This window comes from Centropristis striata, chromosome 9 (assembly GCF_030273125.1).
Source record: "Centropristis striata isolate RG_2023a ecotype Rhode Island chromosome 9, C.striata_1.0, whole genome shotgun sequence".
NCBI lineage: Eukaryota > Metazoa > Chordata > Actinopteri > Perciformes > Serranidae > Centropristis > Centropristis striata.
The window spans coordinates 9,479,877-9,502,505 of NC_081525.1; the positions used below are offsets into that span (position 1 = coordinate 9,479,877).

The following is a 22,629-nucleotide window of genomic DNA, read 5'->3' on the forward strand; positions in this document are numbered from 1 at the left end:
CCACCTATGCTAAAATCGCCTACATCCTCAGTTGACCAGATCATGTGATTTTACCCCTTTAAGATAATGGCCTATGTCAAGTGTGTGACCTAAGCGGATTTATTATGCCTAAGTCAAAATAAAATGTGACTTAGGCATTTTTTTAACATGCCTTTGTGACTTAAGCAAGATATGGTAACACTTTTTTTTGAAGGTGTCTACATAAGAGTGACATGAGTGTGTCATAAGCATGACATGGGATGTGTCATGAACATTAATGACACTTTGAAGTAACATTAATGCTCATGATACTTGTCATGTCATGTTTCTGACAGGCTTGTGTGACTCTTATGTAGACACCTTCAAAATAAAGTGTTACCATATCTTGCTTAAGTCACAAAGGCATGTTCAGAAAAATCATTTATTTCTCTTAAGTTACATAATTTACACACAGTGTTATTACTATGCTAATAGCCATCCTTTGTTACATCCTTTTTGAGTGAAATGATCAATAAATGTCATATGTTACACTTTTGGTGAAGTTTTTTGTCTGTCCTGCAAAACTTGAAAAAATGACTGAGGCGATTATTTTAACAGGGTGACGATATCTTAGCAGCCATTTTTGAATCAGTAGTTGTGTGTGGGAAATTTGTACATATAATATCAATTAATGTAATGAGTCATTTTAGTATAATTTCAGCCTCATAATTTCACTGTCACTGTCACTGTCCAACTTGTGCTGGAGAGAGTTGCTTAGTTTATTTAATCATCTTAGTATTCGAGAGACCATATTTTAATGATGCCTGTAACCCTTTCATGTAAACTCTGTACTGCTCATCAAACAATTGAAACATCAGGAATTTGAAGTGAGTTTGGCATTAAGCAGATGGCTGTAGCAGCACAAAGCCATGGTGGAAACAATGGAATAATGTACATTTTCTGTTACGTTTATTGTCTTTTAAGTCAATCAGCTGCATTTTGAATTAAGACAATGACAGCAGCAGGAAAGTACATATGCCTGAGTTAATAATTGATGGCTGTTAAATTTGTGTTACAGGGGTCATTGGGCCTCATATAAATCACTACTGCAGGTCTGCCCTGTGGGCTTTTGAGTAGTATACATATCCAGACATATATGTAAAAGCCCTCTCACACAGATCAGAGGCTAAGTCAACAAAACCCATTGATCTGGTAAAAATGTGGCATCACCATTAACAAGTGCAATAATAATTGAGTGATGAGATAGCATTTGGTTTTGTGATCAGATCAAGATATTATCAGCTAGGGGGATCCGTTGTGGAGATAATGGCTCCGAAATACATTTCAGGATTTGGACAAGCGGTGGCCTCTTATGTTGGTGACAAAAATGGGACTATTTCCATGGCCTGCACAATCAAGGAGGAAAGCATCACAGCAGACACAGAAAATCTGACCACCTGCGTTTTGTAGTGAGAAGCTTAGTTTATAGCATATATATATATATTGGTTGCATTCAAGACTCAAGAGAAAAGGAAATCCACAGCAATAACAGCAAAATCTTAAGGCGAGTCAGTCGAGCCATGACCATGCTAATGTCTTGGCTGAGGTTGGTTGATAGTGTTATATATTTTATATTTGAATTATTGTGTTGATCAGCGATGGCTAGGTGGCTCAGGGTAAAGGTCTATGATAAGAAATTATTATATAAAGAGTGTTGGTTAAAGTAATGTATTGATCAGCAATGTTAAATATTTACTGGTTCCAGCTACACCAATATGTGGATGCGCTTTTTCTCTGTTTTATTGTAAAATGAATCTCTTTGAGGTTCTATTTTTTTTCTTTTAATGCAATTTATTAGTAATGGAGCCTTTAAATTGTGGCAGCAATAATGGGCTTTTTTTGTGTTTCTTAACAAAAACAAAAAACAAAAAAAACAATCAAACAAACAAATGCTGTGGGTGACAAGAGGAAGGTTTAAGCAACTGGCAGTGTGCTTGAGACACACCCATAATGGTTATTGTGTTTTTGCTTTGGTTTGCAATAAACAACAGGTTTTGTGCGGATATCTCACAAATTCATTTGCTGTGATTAATATTTTGTTTAACATGGTTTCCCCCACATAAAAAGTAAAAAAAAAGAGAGAGAAAAAAAGAAAGAAGCAAATCTACTTTATCTCCTGTCCACCACCACTGCTTGTGCTAGGTTGACTGGTGAAAGGGCAGTGTGAGCTGGCCGCAAACTGCTGTTTTTTTCTTCTGTTAGAGGCAACATGGGAAAGATTCAGCTACACTGTTCAGCCTTCAGACTCAGATGAGGAGTCTTTTGTGCAGTAAAATCAGCAACTTATAGATGTATCCGAATAATAAGGCTCGTTAGCATTTTGATGTTTTTTTTTTTATTAGTTAGCAAATGGTATTGACTGACAGTGTACTGGTAGTAAAACGTACAATCATCTCTGCTAAGATGCTACAGTGTGTTTCTGCTCTCTGTACTGAAGTCCGCTCTGCTCTCAAGGTTTCAGGTTTCTTTTGTGGCTTTTGAGGTAGTAACATAGCTAATCTAGCTTGCCCAGCAAATGTTTGGGAGGTGCTTGTTGGGAAGTGCACAGACAGACATCTCTCCCTTTAGAAGAGGAATGTAAAAAACGTCTCTCATGTGACCAACTTTTCCCAGATACAGGTCAGTAAAGTCAAGGTCAGACATTTTAGGGGACATTAACATAACAAAAACACTTTATTCGCGTGGAGGTGGCTCTTTCAGTTTCATAACTTTTCCTGATTTCACAACCTTCATTGAATTTGTTGTTTCACTTATGTTGGAAATGTATACATTGTGTTGGTGTGCATTCATGTTCTGTATGTGTGATTGCAGCTGCTATCCAAACTCACATCTCACCATGTGTTGTGGTTGCATTGCATTCCAGTCTTTTGAGCTACTGTGATTTGGGAAATGATGTACACTGCATGGCCACTAGAAAATAGCTCATAAAAGAAACTGTTAATAAGAGCTCTCCTTAAAGTCTTTGTGATTGCAGTGGACATATTATAGCCATTGTTTCTGTGGAAGGTACAGCAGCAGCTGATGTTTTGTTTTTTAAAACAAGCTTGTGCTTGACATTATCTTGACAAATGCTGACATTCAATGTATCTATCAGTCTACACATGGTGGCTCCAAACTGCATGTGTCTACATGTCTGGCAGCCAGCTTGACATTTGATCCCAGCAGTAGGGTGGGGCACTGAGCTTAAGTGTTGTGCCAGTAGCACATGGTTGAAATATTCATATCACCATGCTCAAGCCACTGAGCTGCTGCCATATCTGTCACATATACTTGTGTTGTCTCCAGCATCTCCTGCTCAGGGACATAAAGAGGCCAGGTATTCAACAAGACTGTGAGCTATGTGCTTCGGGTGGGGGGAGGAACCTTATCCCACAAACTGAATCAACCAGCTGTTACTAACACTGAGCTGCAATATAAAAAGCAGTAATGGTGGAATGGTAAATTTTTGGTGAATGCAACCTGTTGAAATAGTTACAATATTACAACGAAATTGCGATTTTTACATTATTATTATTATTATTATTATTATTATTATTATCCAAAACACTGTTGTATTACAAAGCCAACTCACACTACAAGCCCATATCAGCAGATATCAAAATAGTATCTGTCTCTGAATAATAGACGTGTGAATCAGCGTATCGGCCCCAGAATACGATTTTATCCCGATACTTACGATACGATATTATTGTGATTTTAAGCATTTCGCGATATGGTGAGTATTGCGATACAATATATTGCGATTTAACTGTTTAACTACATTTTGTGTCCACAAAATTAAATTCAATCATGAATTGTTTCAACTAAGAGAAAATTCTCAGTCTATTCATCTCACTTCAGTTTTTTTCATTTCTCCACAATGAGATTCAAAACGACAGACTGACCAACAAAGTATTCAGTCAAACTGAACTGAACTGATATCAAACATGTATGGACGACAACAACTGCAGCATTTTATCAAACTTTCCAAAATTTTAAGCTTTGCTGCTCTGAATTTTTTTAAATGAAACGTAAAATAGCCGAACTTTGCAGCGTTGTTTCAACAACTTCCCGACTGGAATTCCTTAGTATATCCAGTATATTCCTAAAAGTGAGCCTGCTACAGCCTCCGAAAACAGCAAAAATACTGCCGACCATCAGAATGCTAAATTTCAATACGTGACGGCCATGAATCGATACAATATTGCCACACAAAATATCGATGCTGTATCGATTTCCCTCCCCTCTACTAGAAAGTCACATCTAATCACTGACCTTTGCATACAACTGGTTTTAAAGGGGCACTCTGCTAATTTTATGCTTGACATTAAGTTTGCTCATAATAAGGAGTCCTAGTCAGCCTGTGAAATCAGCTGTACAGTGTCTTACGTGGCACAGGAAGAGTTAGCTGGAAGTGTCATTTCTACTTCTACCTTGTGAGTCTTTGATTTTTAATTTTTTTAAATAAATTTAGTGTCTTGAAAATGTTTAAGCTTTTAAAGTTCTGACAGCCCACCGGCGGCCCCGACAACTTGTTTTTTGAGAGGCTGAAGCAGACTTAAAAAATTATTCCAACATACCACACCAACCTTAAGGAACCATACATACATGGCTGCCTCACAATTCAGAACGTGCAATAAAATAACACAATCCATTACTTTCTTCGTTTGCATTCAGTCTGATGATATTATGGATAAGTAATACATACCTATATCATTCAGAGAGTTAAACATTTTATATGTGTTATTAACAGGGGCTGACAGTCTGCTATTACCCATTATTGTTATTTATAAATACCTTATTGTACTGTACTGTCAAATTAAAAAAAGAGAAACAGAACACATCTCCTTAGGGAGATATGCGCGATGAGACACCAGTTCAGTTCATTCATTCGGACATACACAAGGTACTGTTGCGAATATCGCGAGGTGTGTCTGCTGTGTTTCACCGAGAGCTGGCTAGCGCCGTCTAAGCCAGACTCGCTCTATGATATCTCCGGGTTCACGCTGGTGAGAATGGACAGGGTGACGACAAAAATGAGTGGAGAGGGTGTGACCGCGTACATTCGTGACCAATGTTGTCGGACATACTCAGTGAAACAAACGATCTGTGACGACCCCAACGTTGAGCTCCTCAGAATGACTTTAAGACTGTATTACTTTCCCTGCGAGGTTGGGTGCCTTTTGCTATTTTTAGTCTATGTGCCCCCCAGCGGGAGATCGTCACAAGCAGCAAAGACCATCGCCGGATGTATGCATGAACTACAGATACACTACCCCGAAGCACCTGCCATCGTATTAGGAGACCTGGATCATTGCTATCTGGATGCTGTGCTACCTGGATTTAAACAATACGTTATCGACGGAAAGAGGAAAGACAACATCCTGGACGAATGTTACGTCAATATCACTGGTGCCTATGTATCCAAAGTCAGGCCGCCCATACTTAACTCAGAACATAATGTTGTTCATATGACTCCGGTTTACAAAACAAAAACTAAAGCGAAGTAAAGTTGAAAAGAGAGTTATAGGATTCTGGACGAATGAGAGCAAATAAATGTTGCAAGCTAATTTCAACTGCATAGTCTGGGACTTTTTTAGAGAAGGGCCTTTAGATAAAATTACTATTACTACGAATGAATACATTACCTTCTGTGTCGACAAGTTTATTCCTAAAAATGAAATTACTATCTACCCAAATAATAAATCATATGTCACTAAGGAAATATAAGGGGTCATAAACGCATGAAGAAAGGCATTTAAAGACAAGGATTTAGTAGCACTGAAAATAACTAAAAGTAAATTAAGAAGTAGTCTTAGAGAAGCAAAATCTACACACAGACAAACAATTATAAAAAAAAAAATGGAATACCATGAAATCCATGACAGGAATGTCACCTACAACAAAAGCCATTATGACTGATGTTCAGTTTGCCAATGAAATGAATATATTCTTTTGTCGTTTTGAACAATCTGACATTTCCAACACTAACTCAATATGCACAGAAATTTTAGCACCTGTCACACCTACATCTGCTGATAGAATTATCACCTCTGAAGAGGAGATGAGGAATACCTTCCGCCGCATAAATACATAGAAAGCCAATGCACCAGATAAGTGTAGTGCCTTTTATGGGGTCATATTTGAGTCATAAGTCCCACGAGCGATAACACATCTGCATCTGTAAATTATTTCGTGTCACGCGCGCAGATTTCAACTGCCGCGCGCACTTGTTTGATCTTCACGCACATATTCAGCAACCGAGTGAAGCAGAGGCAGGCACGAGCGTGTAAAAAATAACAGCGCTCGCTCGCGGTGGAGCGCTGCTCGCTCGAAGCAAGGACTTTTGACACATTGGGGGCGGGGCCAAGGCTGACCCCGGCCCTCTTATGATTGGTCATTTTCCAGCCCTCCACGTGGGTACCTTTTCAGTTTTCTGCTGACAGCTTAGTGGTAGCGGCGGCATCATGTAAACAACAACAACAACGGTTGTTTCAGGACTTTCACGACCACAACTCTATGCTTCATCACTTGTAATATAAAGGTTAAAAAGTGCTGTTTCTTGTTTCTATTCGTGTAAATTGTTGTTTAAATACTACTACAACTAATAATAGTATGGATTACAATATATTTATATTTATTTTATAAATAAAAACATACACTGTTTCATATGCCTTTTACAATGGACATCATACAAATGATCAACCAGTTGTTAAAAGTGTTAGATCCATGGGTTTGCCGTGACACGGAGCAGAGACCTGCAGTCCGGCGGCGCAGGCTGTCTCTCTGAAGCAGAGGACGGCGGTCGTCTTAATTTACGTCAGTCATATCCTTATCCAGGTTTCTTTTTCTTTTCTTTTCTTGTTTTTTTTTTTAATGTTTTGATCCGACCTGTGCCCGATCCTCTGTAGATACATGCTCAGTCCCCCTGCCTTGGAAAACATCATATATAAAACACCCTGTCCGCGAGAACAGAAAGATTACAGACCCATAGCCCTCACTTCAATGATCATGAAATCACTGGAGAAAATATTACTGCAACATCTTGTACGTACCACCGAAGACAAACTGGACCCATGTCAGTTTGCATACAAAAAGGGCTGTGGTACAGAGGATGCAGTTGTCATGGCATGTTCACTTGATTACAAAACATTTAGATAAGTCCAATAAAAACTGTGCTGGAGTTCCCTTTCTAGACTATCCATCAGCCTTCAATACAATCCAGCCGGACATTCTGGTGTCAAAAATGGTTCAATTACAATTGAATCCCTATTTGATTCACTGGTATGCCTCCTTCATGACTAACAGAGTACAGAGAGTGAAGGTAAACAGTACCCTATCGTCCGCCCTAACAACATCCATCGGCGCCCTCCAGGGGTGTGTGAGTTCTGCCTTACTCTTCAATCTCTATACCGATGATTGTCGTATTGATCAAAGTCTGTCTGAATGCCAATATCAGAAACCCTACCAGTGTAGTTTACAGTGCTGTGACACCTCAATGAAACCGGATCAGTCCATCCTAAAATACTCCGACGGCACAGCTTTGATATCCCTGTTGGAGATATCAAGCGACCCCTGTCTGCACCAGCGTAGAGTATATCTATATATATGACCCATTCATTATATTTGAAAGGAGTAATGGCAATGCTCTACTAATTAACACAAAAAAGATAGAAGAAGTGGTGTTTGGTACTCCTCCACCAGTATTGCCTTTTCCTGTTACAGTTCAAGGCGAACATATAAAACAAGTATCCTCCTATGAATATCTAGGTGTAGCAGTCAACCACCTTCTGACATGGAAAGATCACACGGAGTCTGTGTGCAACAAAACAAAACAGAATTTTTGATCAGATGCCTTCAGTCCTTTGGAACAAGCAAAAAAATTCTGCTTTTATTCTTTACCTCTACCATCATTGGTGTCTTGCAGTACTGCAATACTGCCTGGTACAACTGTCTGTCCGTTGCGTCAAAATCAAAACTGTTTAACAAACTGAATATATGTTCAAAAATCATTGGCCATTGCCTTTCAAAACAGCCTGCAGAGACTGGGCAGGAACATTGCATTCAACCCAGGCCACGTTCTGAATGGGGAATATGTACTGCTGCCATCTCGGAGGAGATATGCCGTTCCCCATTTTAGGAAGATCAAACTCAAGGGATCCTTCGTACACCAGTCCATTCTAAAATTGAAAAACTGATCTAAGGACTCGGAACTAAAACGCCGACTACCTGACTCACTGATAAATTAATGGACCCTGATGTCAGTTGTCAATCGGGTGGCTGTGCCACACAATGAATTTCGGCGAAAGCTGACAATAAATTATTATCTAATTTAATATATTTGCTAAATCATGGAGATTCAACTTTAAAGTATCTTCTTCCATTTTCACAAAGATGTGGAAGAGTGCTCATGTCAAAGCCACATCATGTCGTGAACTGGTTTTCAAATTGAACCACTGAATATTAAGCAGGACCTTCCAATTACGCAGTGACGCACCCCTGCACACTTCCATGTGTGCGTACACCAGTAAAAGGAAGCACTCTCGCCTCGAGAGGACCCGACTCTGAAAGAAGGGTCCTACCAAGGAATGATCCCTGACTCTGGGATACAGCAACCAGCAGCAGCGGGGGCCCCTCCATGTCCAACAGTGTTTTTTTTTTGTCCAGTTTAGAAAATTGGGTGGGATGGTCACGTTTTAAAAACACTTCCAGGTTCATTGTATTGCTTTGTTTGCTTTGCTGCTGTTCTCATGCCGGCTTGCAGACGTTACTGGGTTATCCTCGGGCATTTGGCTGAAATCCTAAATGTTCCCACACAAAACTTAGGTGCTCTGTGCTTCAGCTGGCTAAAATCCGCACTGTGTGTGTGTGTGTGTGTGTGTGTGTGTGTGTGTGTGTGAGCCCTGCCTCCCACAGAGAGTAGGCTGACTGACAAAAAGGAGGGAAAGAAGCAGTGCGGCTTATGTAAACAAACACACATGTGAACGACAATATACCGAGTCCATAAAAAAAAACCTATCATGTCCATTTTATGTATAGAACAATATGACAATTTAGTAATTATCGTGACAGCCCTATATTTCCCTATAAAGTACTTGTACTTGCAGTATGCCCTTGCAGATGATTCAAACATGGCAGTTTCATGTCATGTCATCACTGTGAGCCTGTCTGTGGGTTGGCAGAGGGCCGAGGATGGAGAGGATGTAAAAAAAGAGAAAAGGCTATGAGGGAACATTGACAGGCTGTAGGCCTACAGTGGAGAAGAAGCAGCAGTGCTCCTGAGTACATCATGTCACCTCCATCAATTTCTGCCTGAAAATGAATCTGGCATTGTGTTGAGCTATTGAGCTCTCTGCTGCTATTGTTGGACACTGATAGCTCATGGCTGCAGCAAAGCCCGTTTGAATTAGAATACAAAAGTGAGCAGAGATAGCAGCATATTGACTGGCATTGACAGTGGACGGAGGACGAGAGGGAGGGGCAGTGAGATGGAGTATTGACAGATGAAGAGAGCAAGAGAAAGAGCACTTTCTCTCTCTAATAGGGTTATTGTGCAAATGTGTTTGTCTGAAGGGCTGCCCCTAGAGGCTCCCAAATCTGTGTGTGTGTGTGTGTGTGTGTGTGTGTGGGCCTAGTGGTAGGGAATAAAGGAAAACAAGCCATACTGGGTGTATAAAATGGAGATCGACATCAGGTTTATTTGTGTTTGTTTTTTAGTTTTAATTGTGTCTCAGTGATGCGGCTACAAATCTGCTTTAGTTTCCCTGTCAGGGCAGGCGATAACATATATCAAGGTATCACGATATGCGATTAAGGCATCTAAATTGATCATGACAAGTATATACTCAAAATCAAATTTCTCAGAAAATCTTTTGGGATTTTGATTTTACATCACACTTTTCAATTAACAAAGTAGACTCTGACTGGCAGCCCTCCAGTTCCCAGCTTTTCCAACCCTAAAGCTCCATTACCAAGAGTAGTGCATCCCAGGGGCCTCGTCATTCTAATATTTTCCATCATTGATGGATTTTTTTTTATCAATGACGGAAAAATCTGCAGGCCTTCAGTCATGTTGACCAATTAGAATACTGTTGATTCTCTACTGTAGCTTAAAGTACTTCACGCCCCCCCGGGTGGCATGTTCATATTTATTAGCTATTGTGTAGTCTTGTTAGGGGTGGGCGATATGGCCCTAAAAGATTATCACGATATTTCAGGGTATCTTTGCAATAACAATATCCTTGACAAAATACTGAAAAAATATAGAGAAAATAAGATTTTTTACTCTGTACAATTAATAAAAAACGTTCAACATAATAAAAATCAGGCATAAATCTAAAATGTAGTGTAAAATGGGTTAGAAATTGGGCTTGTGACCGGAGGGTCGCCGGTTCGAATCCCAGGACTGACAAGTGCCCTTGAGCAAGGCACTTAACACCCCACACAGCTCCCCGGGTGCAGTAATATGCTGCTCTTTGCATGGTGTGGTCACTTGTGTTTTAAAAAAGGATGATTTAAGTGCAGATATTGAATTTCCCAATTGTGGGATTAAAAAAAAATCTTAAAAATTACTCTTGACACTTTAGTTTTAGCAAATCATAAAAAATAACCATCTAAGGGGAGAATATTTTGTATAATTTTAATAACAATGTGATCAATTTTGTCCACTTTGAGAGCTAAATGTGAGCAAACACCTCACATAACATTTTTCATAGTCAACAGGGCTTTCCACTAGGACATGGAGTAGCCAGACAGTATTGAAAAATAGCTTGCTAGGGGGGTCCGAGGTTTCATAAACGCCTAAATTTGAATAAGTATATTTTATTTAAGGCATCTTATTTCACAGTCTCGACACTGTGCTCTAATTTTGAAAGCAGAATGCATTTAGCGACAGGAAGTTATTCAAAAGAGTTTAGTGTGAATAAAACCACTTTAAAAGCTAATGTTAGCTTGCGGCTAACAAAAGGCATAATGCAGCAGTGTGTTTGGACCTCTGACTGGCCCAGACAGGTTGATAGTATTTAGTTCGGTGCATACGGAACAATCATGTGGGGTCGGGACTGATACAGACAGGTAGGCATGTTTCTAATCATGTTTTGAAGTGGGGAAAGTGGTGGGCAGCTTGATAAATTCAGTGCCTGTCAGTGTGTGAAAGTGCGAGTCTCGGAGGAGGACAGAGAGGTGTGGGTCAGGGGTTTAGACTGACTGATGGGTGACAGACACTCTGCTGAACAATAATTTTGTATTATAAATCATGTAAAAATGCTTTCAGTAGCTTGAAATGTGACATTAGTGCAGCACATGAGAGTCTGGCTGGGACAGATTAGAGTCTGGCAGGTAATTAATGGGAAACCCTGAGTGTAGTAAAAACTCTTAGCGTTACTATGTTCCATATGTGGGTCAAAGAACACTAACAGTATAAAACCACAAAATCTAGGCCTATAAGATTGTAATAATAAGATATTAATTACTCAAAAATGTCAAAATGAAATGCTATTTAAAAGGTTTTATTTAAATAAGGCCCTGTCCATATGGAGCTTAAGCAGGGCCAAAGGTTTTTTATAACTTGAAGAAGGAAATGTAATTGAAACACGAAAATTTGAAGCTGAAAGTTTTTAAGTTATGATAATAATAATAATAATAATAACACTGAAGAAAAGGCCCCAAAGTTGGGACATATTATGTTTGTTGTGTGATGTTCGGATTTAGTGTTGGTTAGCTCATATAGTAGCGACCCCCTCCTGCTGGTTCTGTAGCGTAACTGACGGCGATTGGTCAGAAAGGTGTGTAGTCCGGTGAGACGGCAGAGTGAGGATTAAGCTGTTAAGTAACGTCACGGCAAATGGTGTGTGCATAAATGGAAAATTAGTATGTCTGTACATGTTGTTGATACTGTATTTACGTTGCTGCAAACAGATTATTTCTGTTGATCTAATGTGTGGCTTTAGCACTTGCCATGTGGTCGCCGTTTAAGCCGTTTAAGTAATAGCATTTAGCTCACCTGCCTTTGATCGAGTGTGCGTCATGTCAGGTGTTATGTTATTGTTATTGCTCCGACTCATTGAAGGGATGTTTACAGTGAGCGATATGTAAATGTTGCCATGTGATGTAATGATCCTTATAAGAGATTGATAGCTTTATTCTTTATTCATTTGTTATTATTCTTTTGATATAGAAAGAACACACATGACCTCATTGCCTGCAAAGAGAGAAATAAAGCTCCTGCACTAGTCATCACCTGCCTCTTCATTTTGACCCTCTGAAAGTTAATTGGCCTTACGTTGGTGTTCTGGCCGGCACCCTGGTGTGAACTGTGTGAAAGTCCTTGAACTAACGGCAGATACAGCCTAGTCCCAGTGTCTTCACTGCAAATACATTTTATTTGTAACGCACTTTACATTTTCGGCAAAAGTTGGAAGTGCTACAGAGTCGAGTGTAAGATAAATACAACAACAGGGAAAAAACAAGGATGGCAGCTAATGAAACTGAAACACTGGCCAGTCCAATGCCCAGTCTCCCATGGCGTGGAGTTTCTTTGAGGTGGGGGGGCATTTCAATTTCTATTGAATCCTCAAGAAGATAGTAGTGTAGTGTCTGAGGGTTGGGTGTGATGTGTTTGTATTCTCATCAGGATCCTAGCAGCGCTGTTTTTAATGTGCTGGAGCTTTTGGATGCTTTTGCTAGGATCCCAATTAGAAGTGCATTGCATTTGTCCAGCCTGGAGGAGACAATGGCATCTGTCAGGAACAGTGTGGGACGGAAATTGGCAATGTTCCTGAGGTGGTATAATGAGTTTCTGCACAGATGTTTAATGTGGGCCTCAAAGGTCAGGTAAGGATCCATTTTGATGCCGAGATTTGTGACGGTTGGAGAGAGAAATTTCTTAACCAGAGAGAAAACCGTCCATCTATGTTCCAATCCTCACCTACGGTCATGAGATTTGGGTAGTGACCGAAAGAATTATATTGCGGATACAAGTGGCTGAAATGAGTTTACTCCGTAGAGTGGCTTTGCTCAGCGATGAATGAGGAGCTCAGACATCCGGAGGGAGATCGGAGTAGAGCCGTTGCTCGTAAGGATGTCTCCTGGGCGAGTCCCGTTAGAGGTGTTCTGGGCATGTCCGCCAAGTAGGATGCCCAAAGGGAAGACCAAGAACACGGTGGAGGAATTATATCTCTCGTCTGGCCTGGGCGGGAGGCTGGGGAGACGGAAGTCTGGAATACTTTGCTTAGCCTGCTGCCCCCGCGACCCGCTCCCTGGATGTATATGACACTTTCTTTTCTTAACACTTTAAAATTTATACCAGTATTATGGCACACACCTTCCAGTCGAACGTACACTGATAGGAGTTGCTAATGTAACACCACAGCCACACTATGGATGCAACAGGACAGCAGTGTCACGGATCAGGTTGAATCCAAATGCAGCACAGCCGAAGGTTAAAGCAGAGTCTCTTTTATTTCTCTTCAGACAGCAGGTAATACAGGAAACAATAAGTAGGATCACAGTCTTGTAACAAGACTCACTGAATGGAGGAGAAATACACAAGTCCTGAGCAAAGCTCTGATAATTGACAAAACACTGGTTTAGTCTGTAATTGGGGCGACTGCTGAGGTGGACGGAGCCGGGGGAAACGAGCAGGAAGGGCGAGCTCGGTAGTGGCCATCCACGCCATAGCAACGAGTCGGCAGGAGAAGCCGGTGGAACACTGAGCTCCTCAGAAAACTCTGGAGACGGCCAGCGAGTAATTCTCCACAGAGAAGCCGGAGCAGCAGACACCAACACAGGAACGGCAAAAATCCAACCAGGAAACACCCAGGCTGGGATCAGAGTCAGGTACAGAAGGCGGGCAGGTTTACCAGGGCAGAGACAGAAGAGAGCCGATGAAGAGCACCGGAAAGTTCTGCATGGTACAAAGAAAAGCTGGCATCTAGTGCTGGGCTGGTGAGGCTTAAATGCTGGAGCTTGATGAGCTGTGAATGAGCTCCAGCTGAGCTGAGGTGCAGCAGATCTCCTCTGATGAGGGGCGTGGCACCTTTGCGATGTCGGGGTATAGAAGGATAAGGTAGTATCACATGGAGACACCTTGAATTTGTACCTAAGTACAGTACTGCAGTAAATGTATTTAGACTGTGTTCAAGTTAGGGTAAATGTGTCCATTGCTGTTACAATTCAATCCAGTCACTCATTTATTTGTTTGGTTTGTTTGTTTTTGAGTGAAATGTATTGATGATAATTGATGAACTTGAAATTCAGTCTTGGCAGAAAAGTAGAGAGACAAGACTGTCACCATTGATAAAGTAGGTGAGGACAAAATGCTTTGTCCAAGCTGGAAAGCGGCCATTGAGAATGCATTGGAAGCTATGACTGAGTGTCAAAGTGAGACCATGAGAGCCTGATTGAGCTGCAGGAGTTGATGCTAAAGATAGGCTAAGTGTTTCATTCATGTTACTGTACAACACAAATAGCCAAACATGTTGCCAATGAGATGCAGAGCAAAATTGTCAGTAGCATAATAGCATCATTGATTAAGTTATCCCTCCTACTTGACAAGAGCTCTTCTTTATGTCACACAGCTGTCATTACTGAGGAAACTCAGAGAGCAGAATGCATAGTATAGGCTTTACTCTACTTTACTTAAGAATGTAAGAATGGATTTATGAAAAATGTATAATATTTGTATCTGATAGAATCAGTGTCATGTTAGGAAAAAGGTTAGGAATAGCTACCAGATTGATGTTGAGATTCCAAAACCTTTTTGTAGGTCACTGTATGAAACATAGACTACAGATGTGGTTGATGAGGTAAACATTTTATCACTTAAACACTTGCCTGCAGAAGCTATATCCTCTGTATAGTATGTCAAACAGAAATAAAAAGTATTTTCCATGCTGGTTGGAAACTTTTGAACAGCACTCAGCAATATTTGGTCGAATGAGAGAAGTCCAACAAAAACAAGCAAATGACAAAGGTTTCTGAGAACTAGGGTAGCACATCTGTCTGTGATAAATGATTAAATTCGCATCTATACACAGGTTACGATAAGATTTAAAAATGATATACTTTTATTACTGACCAATTTGATACGAATCGATACAGTGTAAGAACGATACGATTTGATTTGATTCTACGGTTAATATTTGTTATAGATATTTTATATTGTGTCACTCACAGGTTTTATTTATCCTCTGATTCGACATGGAGTTAAAAATCTGTTTAATTGTGGGTCAGAACAACAAAATGACCACAAACATCTTTCTACATTATAATAATATAAAGAAAATAGTTCTTGAAGCTTTTTTATCCTTTCATGATCTGTTATTTCCCCCATTCAGATTTATTATGGATACTATTGAAGTTTTTAAAAAAAACAGTAGATCTTTCCTGAGTGTAGGTTTGATATGAGTGACGTCATTTACAGTTTCCCTTTATCATCTAACCTAATCAAACATTGGCCGGTGTTCAAGGGACACAATCATGTTCTGGGATATTAAATAATGAAATTATCACCAGGATTGTTTACATACAACTAATAATAAAAATTATAATGATATAAATGCATTCCCGTGCCCCTGAGCAGGACACAGTTCACAGTATAAATACACGCTGCAGGTTGTTATTCATGTGCAGGTGTTTGTTAAACAGAGAAAACACTTATTATTATCATTAGTGCATGTCTACAGCTGTTAAAGAAGACGGACAGCTGATCCATCTGTGATTAGAAACGGACGTCACTTCACGTGACGCTTCGGAGGGAAGGACATCTTGTGTCTTAAAAAGTCTCCTCTCTCCTCACTTCGTTTCTCTGCGTCTCTCCACGCGTCCCCGGTGGTCTGGACTAAGTGAAGCAGTGAGGAGCAGTGAAGGATAAGAAATAAGAATAAAAATAAGTAAATAATGAGAATAATAAAATAAGAGACTTGTGAGGGACCGGAGAGACCCATGGAGTTGCGCGAGAATGTTTCGCGAGCAGCCTCAGCTCTCGCGCTGTTTTAGAGACACTGACGCAGACTGTAAGTGTGTGGCTGCCAACCGATTCCAAGTCTCGCGATACCCGATCCATGACTCTACAACCGATTAACCTAGGAATAAATGGCTAATTTGTATCGGTTGAGGAGGCTGCTACCGATGCAGCCGTATCTCTCACTTGTTAAACCGCATATCCGGTTCCATCTGTTTATCATTCACAACCTTAATGAGAACGTTCAAAGTCCTGATTTTCTTTGTGACCTTGATGTTTGATGCCGTTTGCCACACTCCATGAAAAAGTGTCCATTCACAAGAGTGTTGTGCTCATTATGTAACAGTCCTCAGCATCAGAATGGTATATTCATTTAGAGTCCAGGTGAAGAATAAGGTGGTTCTTTAAAGGCAAACAAGAGGAGGATTAACACAACGAACAAACAGCAGAATTCAATCTCTAATAATAAGGTCAGTTATACAACCTTGACTTAAAGTGCTCAGCATGTCCATATATTGTATGACCATTGTGTTAATCTGTATGTTTGTTCCCATTATAATGATAGCAACATTTTAGCCAATACGACGCCATAAAAATAGCAGGGTTTTAACAAGATATTGTTACACTTGGCTATGCAGCAATTATCTTTATAACAGAGGCCTAATGAACAGAATTAAACTATGATGACCATGTTTTGTTGTCATTTGTGTTAGCGCTACTTTTGTCCTCTGCACCCTGTCAGTAGGCAAGGCTTAAGCACACACACACACACACACACACAGAGAGAGAGAGAGAACAAAGTTCATTGCTCTTTGAAAGGGCGTTCAGATATTATATAATGATGTTAGGGATGGCCTGACAGGTCGATGTCATTGATGTTGCCTACCAATCCATTCATTAATAAAATAAATAAGGCGTCGTTTTTTTCCACAGACTCCATTTAAGTGGGTTCATTCCTTCACATGGAGACAAGTACCATAAGTCCACTTCTGCTGGCAGTCACAAATATTATTAATCTCAATTTATTTTTATCATCGTACATAAAATAACCCTGCTGGTCAAAACCTTTATTGTCATTTCAAATATTTGTGATGGCCTCTTGTCTGTCTGCAACAGTGTCAGCATGGAATAGAACATGCCAAGAACAATTTTATTTTATTTTGTTTGGTTAATTCATTCAATCATTAATTTAATTTGTTGTTGACGAATGTGTGGGTAGTGGTAATAGAGGTCTATTCATTTTAAAAAACAAAACATGTCAGTATGATTCCACTCAATGTTTAAATAAATCCAATATGACATGAGATGTTTGTAAAAACTGTTGCAGTGTTTTCCAAAGATGGGACATTGATTGTGCTTATGAATACTGGGCTGATGTTGATGACTTTATTCATTTTTATTAAGAAACAATATTTTATCTACTGTGCTTGGACTCAATGTTGGGGTGATCCATTGTGCCTTATAAATGTTCATAAATCACAGCAACACTCGAACCACTCCCTGAACGAGTGAGGCTTCAAACGTCATCATAGACATCACTCGCCCTTAAAGAAACATACCTCCATATGCGCTTCATAAAATACTTCCTGGATTCTCGACACACGGTCCAAAGCCTCGGCACAGTACGTCCCATCACTACAGGCAACATATACACCGGTAGCGATATATCGCTGATAGGCAAATATCGGCCAATATAATCACTAATATAAGCTGCTCTACTACACAGTCCCCTAATGTAGCTGCATCCTAGGGCTGGGCGATATGGACCAAAACTCATATCCAGGTATTTTTAGGCCGATTGGCGATATAAACGATTTATATCAGTATTTTAAACAAAACATGCAAAGTGTTCCAGGTTTTCTTTTTCTGCTCAGCCAAAGCACAGCTGTGCAAATAACAAATAAACCTCCATTGCTGCGTATCTCTGTAAAATGTCTATTTCGCTCCTGTAGTTATTTGTGACGGTGCACTTTGCTAATAAAGCTGACTTAAAAAAAAAAAAAGAAAAGGAAAAAAAAATCCTCTTTTTGGCCGTATTGCATCCTTCGGTGTCGTAAACTCTCGGGGCTAGCCATCTGAATCGGGTATATATTAAGTTGTTGTATTTAAATTACGCTTGTTTAGAGCCACCACATTTATCAACAGCCGATCATTCTTATGCTGTGAGATATGTACGTTTGATAAATCACACGTGAACCCTGTCGTTTCTATGCTCGTTTGATAAATGAGGGCCATTGTGATTGTCACATGTGCAGCTATGATGCTAATTTCAGATGTTCATCAATGTAAAACAAATGCATGGATGTCAGTTTCCTGACACACCACCCCATTTGTAGCACAAGGGTCACGGAATTGCAAAGTCCATGGTTGCTAGGAGACCAACTCCCCACGCTTTTGTGTTCAAGAGCCTCCTGCATAAACTGCCACATCACTTCTACAGACACACACACACACACACACCACAGAGCAGACATATAAACACACAGCAATGTCTTTATTTTCACTATTGATGAATCTGCCACTCAATCATTTTAATCTAATCTTATTGTCATTACGAAAGTCGTAGTGTCCCACAATCTAGTACATCTACACAAATCAAATTGTCCACAAATTTTGTCCTATTTTTAGCATTAAAATATTAAATTGAAGCAACTTCTCTGTTCACACATTTAACTTAAATGGACTGTGTAGGAAATTGTGTAGTTGTTCAACACAGCATTAATGGCAGCGATATTTCAACTATATTGACTGAACAAAGTGATGTTCTTGTAATGTGTGGAGATCAGTAAGGGTCTGTGGTTCTGGTCCACAGACAGCAGAATTTAAGCAGAACATATGCACACCTTCTCATGCTACGGGGTAAAATCTGTTTCCCAAAGCTGCTGTTGGGAGTCTGTCTACCTCCAGTAAGTGAACACACTGCTGCTCCTTGTGCTGCTGCAGCTATTTTTAGTGTGTGGGTGTTGAGAGGTCCAGATCAGCCTACCAGATCATGGAAGCTCCGGTGAGACTCCCCCACCCCATCACTGGTGCAGGAACACACACAGAGCTCTACAAAACAGTACGGGTGGGAGTGGTGATGAAGAATTAAATGAGACAAAATAGTGGCACTGCCACTCGTGCTCAACAAACAGAAGCCTATCTAATCCTTCAACCAGTTAGTGGGTGCTGCTGCAAAAACTCACATGCTGTCGCTTCAAAATCAAGAATATGTAAGCTTTAGGAATATTTCTGATACTGATATGTTCTCACTGCACTAATTCCATCAATGCAAAAGAGGGTAATGCATATACTCACAACTCTGCTGCTTTGAATTTCTTTTTTTCACGGACATACTGTGTCCATTCTATAATTAATTGTAGTTGCCTCAACTTTGACAGTTTTTCAACTGGTAATCAGTAACTGAAAATCTGAAAAAACAATTTCTCAAGATCATTGCTGGAGTTTGCTGATATGCTGCTACAGTGACACAGCAAGCTCACCCAGGCAGCATTCATAGAGGCAACCTACCTTTGGCCTGCTTTGGCTTGTTGACAGTGGAAGTCCTTTTTGCTTTAAAAACTATCTAGAGCCTTTTCTAATCTAATGCCCTTATTGGCAGGACAGCAACAGGTGTCAGTGCCAACCAAAGCTTTTACAATTTACTGCTTCCACAATTTAATATTCATGATTCATCCAGATAAGCTATAGCCAGCCGACATAGTTAATTTTCAGATGTTCCCTGTATTAATGATGAAGAGAAGTAGCTTAATCATGGATATTTTGGAGTTTCCTGAGTGTTTTGGATGATGAATCGTAGACTATTTCAGCAGTTGAGTCAGGAGCTGATGATGAGGGTTTGGTCAAAAATGTCGCCAAGATTACATATTTGGTCAGAGATTTGGGACCGATAATTAAGATTAAGGTTAATTACTTTATTAATCCCACAGTAGGAAATTCAAACCTCTGCATTTAACACATACTTTTTTTTTACACACAAGTGAACACACCATGCAAAGAGCAGTGGGCAGCATATTGCAACGCCTGAGAAGCTGTGTGGGGGGTTGGGTGCCTTGCTCAGGGGCAGTCCTTGACCTGTCAGTCCTGGGATTCGAACTGGTGAACCTTCGGTTACAAGCACGATTCCTAGCCTGCAGGTATGTAGAGCTGTAGAGATGGATGGCTTTAATACAGTTCAGACTGTCACAGCATTGTGTGCAGGTCAGCTATCAGGAACAAGCTGGAGAGGCTAAGTCGGGAGTTGGTCATGGTGGGAGATATGTGCAAAGGCAGAGAAGTCACCGCCATCGAGAATGTGGTGTCCATCCTCCAGGACCTGAAGCCACAAACCCAAAGCATTCTGTCGGAGGTGCAGAGACTCGTAAAGCTCTCCCTCGTGTCGTGGCAATTTTGACAACTGCACTATGTTAATGGGTGAGCTTGCCAAACACAAAGCACTCAATACTCTGTTCAGCAAGTTTTATTAGCACATTTGTATCCCATACACTGCACAATCCCGAATGGCTCTTTCACAGTACAACAAAGTCCCATACACCGCTCGACTTATATCTGTTGTATTTCCCAACATTGATTCTTCAGCTAGTCTCAATGTGGTCCTATGTGGTCTACATGTTCCCCTCAATCATGGTGTTATCAGAGTTAAGTTCACAGAGTGAGTTCCCACAATGCCTTGCGTCTTGAATATCAAGTAGGTCGCCACCTACTTCATGTCCCACCATGCAGGAAACACCAAATTTCCTTCACACTACCAAATCTCTGTCCATGACGCAGGAGAGACTCACCCACTTGGCAATAATGTGTTCATCATGACATTTTGGATGTCATCAATGTTCCCACCCTGATAAACGCCTTTATTAGAAGCTGAGAGAAGGTCCACTTTTGGCAAAGCATTAGACTGAGACAAAGTGAGATAGCCTGCATTAGTGTAGAGTAGAACTACTGAAAGGCTGTGTTCTGTTGTCAGTGACCGTAATGTTAAGGGTCCTATCAAATAGGCAATACAATTGCTGACTCAGTTGCGGAAAAATCTTGTGCAGTTTGATTTGGTCACCTTTGATTGTAAACAATATAGTAGATAATCATTTTTGGTTCAGGTAAGTATATGAAATAAACACTCATCATTTTTATTAGTTGCCCTTGTCATACGTTCAACTAGTCAAGACGGCATCCGTCATTTGATTGGTCCACGCTGTAGCTTCTCCCTATTGGCTGGTGAAACACATTATTTTAAGCAAAATAAAACAAAATGTGAGCATGAGGAGAATAAATCTGAGCACGAGAAGGAGCTGTGTCACCGAAAAGGAATCAAATCATGCTCTCAAACTGAAAATCTACGCTCTTGAATAAAGATAATAAAGGATGATTCTTCCATAACCAGCAGTTCATGGGACATCTTTGTATCTCATTTACCTGAAGATTCATAGTCATTATGATATGACAGCATGTCACTATGTTAAACTAATAGTAACTTAGCCTGTATTCTTCTGACACGGTCCTGTTTAGTGTTTGTAGGATAGAGTTTGTTATGTGCGTGTTGAAGCCAAGTGATTTCAGCTATGTTTTACTGTATCTCTTCCACAGAACAAAAGTGGAATTCAGTGGCAGGCCACATATTGATGTTGTCATGTGTGACCTGAAGTAATTACAGCCCTACAGTAATAGGAAACCCCAGAGACATTCACACTTCACTGTGTCTGTCCTCCAGGGACTATAAACCCACCGTGCTTGTTTTAATTCATTGGATTTTCACAGCTGGCAGCCATAGGGAATATTTAGCAGGGTTATATGATGAACAGTTCACCTGACTTCTAAGTAGACGGACAGGTAAAAAAAAAAAGCATATATTGACATTGGCAACATTCCTACTTGTTGACGTAGTGGCGTAAGGGTTCTTAATTACCTAGACTCTCTTGTGTTGCGCTAACATCACATTTCAAGCTACTGAAGGTATATTTACACTATAATATAAAGTTATTTCGCGTTGCAATATTTGCCGTTGCTCAGCAGACTGTCAAAATAAGATGCCTTAAATAAAACAACAACTAATAATTCATTAAAATATGCAATGATTAAGATCAGTGTATATGATTGTATAGTGGCATTAGAATGTGACAGAGGCACCAAATTTGGGCTTTTATGAAAATAACTTTGGCATGCCCCCGGACCCCGTAGATGGTTATTTTTAATTATTTGCTTATACTCAAGAGACAAAAGTACGTTTTTTTGTATCTGGCAACTGTTGAGACTTGCAATTTACACTACATTTTAGATTTATGATTGATTTGTTTTTAGGGTTTTTTATACAGACTAAAAAAATCATATTTTCTATATATTTTTTCAGTATTTTGTAATATCAAGAATATCGTTATTGCAAAAATACCCAGAAATATTGTGATAATCTTTTAGGGTCATATCGCCCAGCCCTATGTGCAACACATAGACCCATACAAGATGTTCCCCAGCTGACAGCATCAGTTTCCTGCCTGGCTGCAGGTCAGAGGACAGCTGCTGGCTGACAGTGTCACACAAGTGACAGTAAGAGCTAAGCACTAGATATCTTTTATATCATAACAACATAATGTTGTTGTTTTTTATTGACAGATATAGTGAGTAGGGGTGGGCGATATGGCCCTAAAAGATTATCACGATATTTCAGAGTATTTTTGCGACAA

At 40.0% G+C, this 22,629-nt stretch overlaps 1 protein-coding gene across 1 annotated transcript in view; it reads left to right on the forward strand.

Annotated features, from left to right (window-relative positions):
• Positions 1–22,629, forward strand: part of arhgap39 (Rho GTPase activating protein 39) — a 65,214-nt gene that overhangs the window by 851 nt on the left and 41,734 nt on the right. The gene's annotated exons all lie outside the window — the stretch shown is intronic.